The sequence below is a fragment of the Sphaeramia orbicularis genome, chromosome 7, assembly GCF_902148855.1.
Source record: "Sphaeramia orbicularis chromosome 7, fSphaOr1.1, whole genome shotgun sequence".
NCBI lineage: Eukaryota > Metazoa > Chordata > Actinopteri > Kurtiformes > Apogonidae > Sphaeramia > Sphaeramia orbicularis.
In genome coordinates, this window is record NC_043963.1 from 23337006 (window position 1) to 23343139 (window position 6134).

The following is a 6134-nucleotide window of genomic DNA, read 5'->3' on the forward strand; positions in this document are numbered from 1 at the left end:
TCTCTCTCTCTCTCTCTCTCTCTCTCTCTCTCTTTTTCCACACCCCTTTTCTAACGGTTTGCCTTTAACTGTTTCCCCCAATACTTCCTCCCTCCTCCCAGTGTGTACTTCATAAACTTGGCATTTTGTTAAGCTATTTCAATTGCACAGAAAATATTGGAATTCCTAGTTTTGCACAGTTTTTCCACTGGTGGCATTTTTTTTTTTTAATTTATATTTCTGTGTGTGTCATGTGTCTTCATTTTAAACTTGGTAAACAGGAAACACTCCCTGCCACTGTTACGTGGTCTGTGTGGCTGATAGGTCTGTAAAACCATACCGTCACACAGGCTTGGCGTCAGTTTTTGTATATCCCAGGACAGATTACTAATAGCCTGTAGTGAGTAATTCACTGAACACGCCTATTTCAGATGATGTAATGCACACGCACGAACATTATACACAAAACACACATACTATTTCGTAACCCTATATCAGCAGATTGTACATACTGCTGCAGTGATTTGTTCTGTGATGGTGATGCTGGGCGTTCATTGTTCATGTTCCCACAGAGATGTGCTGTTCAAGAGCTCTAGGCTGGCCACATCTGGAAGCACTGCAGTCCCATTGCTGGTTTTTTGAGGAGTGCCTGGAGACACGCTTGTCAAACAATGCAACCATATGAAGTTGAATGCAGCCAAGATCAGGCTTGTATCTGGGAATGGGAGATCCTGTTGGTCACCATGTATATTTCAGGGCAAAAACTTTTAAGGATTTGTTCATGGACACTTAAAATGCATATAACACAGATCCACAATCCAGTGTAAAGGTTTAAAAAAGCAAAAATAAAAAAAAGCACAAAAAATAGGAACCATATACATATGTTTTTATATGTTTTCAATGACTTTTAATCCATAAAGACCCAGTGTTACTTGTTTTCCTCTATATTTAACTTTTCTTAAGAGATTTATCACCATTTATTATGACATTATCTTCTACATTTTATAGGTTTTTTTCAATCAACATCAGGTATTTTCCTATATTTAATTTACTGATCATGTAGATGTTTGTAAAAGCTCAGATTAATGTTGATGGTGATTATATCAGAACCAGAAAAAAACTGAAGAAAAAGTGAGTTTTTCAGCAAAATTTATCATTAACTGAACATAAACCCAGTGTCTCCATCCACTGTCATTGATCCAACTCCATGAGTTTTACTGGTGAATCAATGTTGGAGAAGATGACGGTGTTTCCACGTTCACTATGGAGCCTCTGAACGTCCAAATGGGTCATATCTGATGACCATGAAAAAATAACAAACTGTATTTTATAACAATTATGTATATGTATTGATTCAGAATTTATTAAACATTTCAGATCAGTAGGTGCTTTTGGTCGTCAGTGGCTGTTTGGGTCTTTATGGGTTAAATCCACTTCTCTCCTTTTAGTAATTGATAATTACCCAACATGCCTAGTGCCTACAATACAAGCCTGTGAGGGGCAGAGTTATAATCTGGGGTTAATTCAGGTGGTCAGATTCAGCAACATTATGTGTCCAATAACCTGAATATACTGAACAGCTAGGTTTTTCTATCAATGCATTTTTTTCTCCTCCTGATGGTAGAGGCATTTTTCCAGACGACCATGCCAGGATTAATCTGACTCAGATTGTGAAAGAATGGTTCAGGGAGTGTGAGACATAATTTTCACCAATGGATTGGCCTCCACAGAGTCCAGAGCTGAACCCTATTAAGAATCTTTGGGATGTGACGGAGAAGACTTTACACATCGGTTCAACTCTAATACAAGATCATGGCGAAAAATTAATGCAACTCTGGATGAAAATAGATGTTGCGATATTTACTGTGACATAGCATATGATTGTATGGCATAAACAAAGCTACAGCAAATGAGTCTCATAGTCAAAATTATAAGTTCTCCCAATGAATTATTGTGTGTGATTTTTATTTACGAATTTATTTATTGTAGTGGGGGCAGTGAATAGGAATCTACACAGTTCAGACATTTTAATCCTTTTCATAAACAGGCTAAAAACAACTAATGAAATCTCCATGAAAACCCTGCCAAAACAAAAGACCAAAAAATGCAAGCTGTTTAAGCAAATTGAACTTAATGGTCTACTAATGGCATTTTCATAGTATACAGCAGTGTTTTTCAACCTTGGGGTCAGGACCATAGGGGGGTCGCCTGGAATTCAAATGGGGTCGCCTGAAATTTCTAGTAATTGTTTAAAATAAAATTACTAATAAAAAAATATATGATGAGTTGAGAGACAATCCCAATACATAACAGACATGACAAACTCTGAAGCTGAAACTGAAGCACTGTGGTACTGTTTATCTGTCAAATGTTCATTGTGGTCGGTTTCAGATGCTGCAGCTCTGTCATAATTCATAGTTTGAGTTATTGTTTGTTCAGTATTAATTGTCAGCCTTGTAAATCCAAGCTGGACTGACTGTACATATCTTGACCAAGGAAAATAAAATTCTTACTTTGTGCAGTAATCTACATCTGGCTTTTCAGCCTCCGTACATAATAATATACATTGTATAGCCTAAATGCTGTTTAAAATTAATGTTTATTTGCAACATAGTGTAGCAAACTATTACATGATCAAAAACAAATTAATTTTAGCAAAAAAATGTCTCCATTTTAAATGTCTGGGGTTGCCAGAAACTACTATATATTATTTTTATTTTTGTTAATTCAGTCAGGTTATTCATTTCTCAGTTATACAGCAGTTCTTTAGGGGGTCCATGGAGAAAAGTGGGGTGACTATAGAGAACATTATGGAATAAAGTAATGGGAGAAGAAAATTGGCCAGAACACACATACTTTTATGCATTTTTGGATATAGTTACAGTCAGGAAAACATTCCTAATAAATACATTCTGGCTTTTAAGACATATCCACTTCAATCTGTTTTGAAAACTTTGCTCAAACTTGTTTGTGAAGGGTTATTTCTGTGCAGTATGTGCAACACAAAACAGGACTATTATCAAAACAAGCTGAGGAGATATGTTTAGCAATGCCTGGTGTAATCTTTTCATCTAAGTATTCATCAAATATTTCATCTTCGAGCCTCTGTGCCTTCTGTATCCTTCGGTCACCCGCTTTGTCTTACCATTTGACTTTTTTGGGGGAAAAAAGCACAAAGAATGTCTGTTCAGTGATGGGGGGGTAAAGCCAGAACATCACGAGAAGCAGCACATGGTAATAGAGAATCTGACCCTAAGGGATCTGGGTTGTTTTTTTGGGGGGGTTTTGGGAGTTTATGATATTTTGTCAAGTCATATCAGGATAGAGTGTGCACCAGAAATAAATATGACTGTACAAGCAAACAGGTATAATCATAAAGGTCCTGTCTGTAAAACTAAGTGCTTATATGTTACTAAAATGGATGGATTCAAAATGTTGCAACAGATCTGCCTGCTGAGCTTTTGCTGTTCTTAATAATAGTCTTGGCTGTGGCCTAATTTTCTCTCTCTTGTTCTTCTGCCAAGGATGTTATGAAGGATATCGCCCCTGTGGACGCCAGTAAAATCTGAAAGTAATTAGTAATAAGTGAATTGTGCCCTTAATTACAGGCATTCTAACTTTGACCAAGTAGCAAACAAAATATAGTGTTGATAGCAGTGTAAAATTTTAGTTATTTTGCACTGGAGAGTAAGCTGATTTTCAGCAACTCATTTTCCTTTGAGGTTCAAAGTGAGGTTATCAAGGACAACTGCATGGTTAAGGATGAGAATATCACTAATGTTCCTGGAAATACAAAGGCTTTCCAGATTCCTTTTTTATTAATGGATTCAGGGTGCGACATGTAGTGGGATGAGTGAAAGAAAGATAGTTTGTGGAATAAAAATACTCTCCATTCGGACTGATGGTAACCTGTTGACATGCCCATCTATCGTTACTTCAGCATCTACTTCCTTTTCTGTTTCCTGCTATTCTCCTTGTGGGTACTGGGTCCAAACAACCAGCTGTCCGGCTGACCCCGCGTGCTCAGAAGTGTGCAGACAGACCCAAAGATGACCCCAAAACCCATAAAAGACAAACATGGAAATGTATTTATATTCACCCCTCACCCTTTGGCTTATCCTATCTTGATGTTCAGTTGCCCTGTCTTCCACGTCGTTTACATAATACCGTGTGAAACTCAACGTCCCGGCCAAGTGTTTCCTGCTCCATAATGACGGGGTAGCACCAGAGTCCACTTTCTCACCGAGGGAGCTGTGTGGAAAGAGCAACACAGGAAACCCCCTGTTCGTAGAGTAACACAGCAGGCAGACCTCTGGCAAAATACTCTGTATAACATATCTGAGCATTCAGGTAACACAAATATGTAAACAATGAAGCTGTTTAGTCAGTTAGAACATACTAACTGGTTTACCCATAAAGACCTGGTGCTACTTTTATGGCAGTTCCCTAATAAATTTTTTCTCTATTTTTAACCTTATTTAACTGATTTATCACTATTTATTGTCATATTATGCTCTGCGTTTTGCATTTTTCAGTATAAATCAGGTATTTTCCTATATTTAAAGGTGCAGGAGACTTTCGTGACCAATTTTTCATCAGATCTGTAAAACCTCAGTCATAGCCTAAGTATCATGAATCTGTAAGTCTTTCTGTGATTACTTACTTTAATCTCTTGCATCACGGTGAACAGTTTCTTAGTGTCGTCCACCATAAACAAACCATGTGTTTACAAACAGAGCCAGTAGGTAACTCAAGCATTTTCCGAATTTTGTCGTGACATGCATTGTGGGAAGCAGGGGTTTGCACAGCCGCCTGGCAGCGGCAGTGACACCATATGATATCCTATGACTGCAACAAACACAACGTGAAAATGGCTGAAACGTGGAAACGGCTGGAGGAATATGTATAGAGGGAAGTGGAGCTCCTGCTGTTCCTGCGTCGTGTCTGTTGCACTGCCACTGCCAGGCGGCTGAGCGAACCTCCGCTTCCCACAATGCACGTTGCGACAAGATTCCGAAGATGCCCGAGTTACTGCCCAGCTCTGTTTGTAAACACATGGTTTGTTTATGGTGGATGACACTTCGAAATTGTTCACCGTGATGCAAGAGATTCAGGTGAGTAATCACAGAAAGACTTACAGATTCATGATACTTAGGCTATGACTGAGGTTTTACAGATTTGATGAAAAATTGGTCACAAAAGTCTCCCGCACTTTTAATTCACTGATCATGTAGATCACAGGTGTCAAAAATACGACCCGGGGGCCAAAATCAGCCCCTCCAAAGGGTCCAGTCCGGCCCGTGAGATGAATCTTTGAAATGCAAAAATTACACTGAAGATACTAACAATCATTTTAGTTCCGGTTCCAAATACAGACGAATATGATCTTAAGTGGATCAGACCAGTAAAATACCATCATAATAACCTCTGAACTAGTGGTGCCAGGCACAACAAACCCCGCCCCTCGCACATATTGTGGCTTATTATAAACCCTTGTGTTGTGATAATGTTCATGAAGTTGAAAAAAATAAATGCACATTATGTTTTCGTGACTTTTTTCTGTTTTGTTATTATTTACTTGATATTATTTCAAGGTCACAGTCTCGAACCTTCACCCCAGAGCTCAAAATATTAACCTACAGTAAGTTTAATCAGTTCCTCAATGGAATTCATTTATTAAAACTTTTTTTTTTCAGAATCAGTTGATTTGAAATGACACATTTTTTTATGGATGCTTTTTTTTTTTTTTGCTGATTTCCCTATCCTTTATAATGCCAGAGTACCATAATGTTAGGTAAATAGTAGGAAAAAAAAAAAAATTACCTAAAATTTGAAAAAATACATATGCCTTAGCTTTACGTCAGAGTGATGTAGAACAACTGCCTTTATATATGTGCCAAGTTTGAAGTAAATTGAAACACTTTGATGTTTTTCAGACATTTGAAATTCCACCCCTTATAAGTAAATGGGAAAAAGAAAGATTTTAAAAATTCATTAAAAATTTTAACTTTGACCTACTTTTCCCAAAATGTAATCAGATCTATTCTGGGTCACTGGCTATCAATAAACCCAATTTGGTATGAATTCAACCAATACTAAACAAACCGAACCAAAAACAATTCCCCTTTCCTCCCCTTCGGGGGGCGGGGTAATAA